Raw genomic sequence first — 1,010 nt, 5'->3', positions numbered from 1 at the left:
CTCTTTCTTTCTTTCTTTCTTTCTTTCTTTCTTTTTTTAAAGATATATTTATTTATTATATATAAGTACACTGTAGCTGAAGTACACACCAGAAGAGGGCATCAGATCTCATTACGGGTGGTTGTGAGCCACCATGTGGTTGCTGGGATTTGAACTCGGGACCTTCGGAAGACCAGTCAGCACTCTTAACCACTGAGTCATCTCCCAGCCCCCCATGCTCATTTCTTATTCAGATTCTGTACTTGGGCTGGGGATATAGCTCACCTAGCTGAGTATTCACTAACACCCTGGAAGGTGTTCAGTCCCCTGCACCGAATAAAATGGGCACAGCATAGACGCATGCACTGGTGACAGAGGCAGGAGGACCAGAGGCACTGGTGACAGAGGCAGGAGGACCAGAGGCTTGTGGTCATCCTCGGACATATGAGACTCTATCTAAAATCAGGTTATGGGGGCTGGAGAGATGGCTCAGTGGTCAGGAGCACTAACTGCTCTTCCAGGGGACCAGGGTTCGATTCCCAGCAACCACATGGCATTTCCCACCTGTCTGTAACTCCTGTTGCAGGGAATCTGACCCCTTCACAAAGACAAAAATGCAGGCAAAATACCAATGCACATAAAATAAAAGAAATAAAAAAATCAGGTTACCTTTATAAGCAGACTAAATAGTAAGAGCACTTGCTAAAACCATGCCATCGGGGCTGGAGAGATGACTCAGTGGTTATGAACATTTGTGGCTGAAGAAAGGTTCTATCACGAGGAGCTAAGTCCACATCCCAACACCTACACTGGGCAGCTCGAGAGACTCCTGTACTCCAGCTCCATGAAACTCAGTGCCCTCTTCTGACCTCATCAGGCACTGGCGCTTGTCTGCATATGTCACACACATGTACAAGCATGCAAGAAATGAAAAGAATAGATAAATCTTTTTTTAGATGCCCTTCCTTCCTTCCTTCCTTCCTTCCTTCCTTCCTTCCTTCCTTCCTTCCTTCCTTCCTTCCTTCCTTCCT

The sequence above is a fragment of the Mus caroli genome, chromosome 4 (genome assembly GCF_900094665.2).
Source record: "Mus caroli chromosome 4, CAROLI_EIJ_v1.1, whole genome shotgun sequence".
NCBI lineage: Eukaryota > Metazoa > Chordata > Mammalia > Rodentia > Muridae > Mus > Mus caroli.
The sequence above is the reverse complement of the archived record's forward strand: the minus strand, read 5'-3'. Positions refer to the sequence as shown.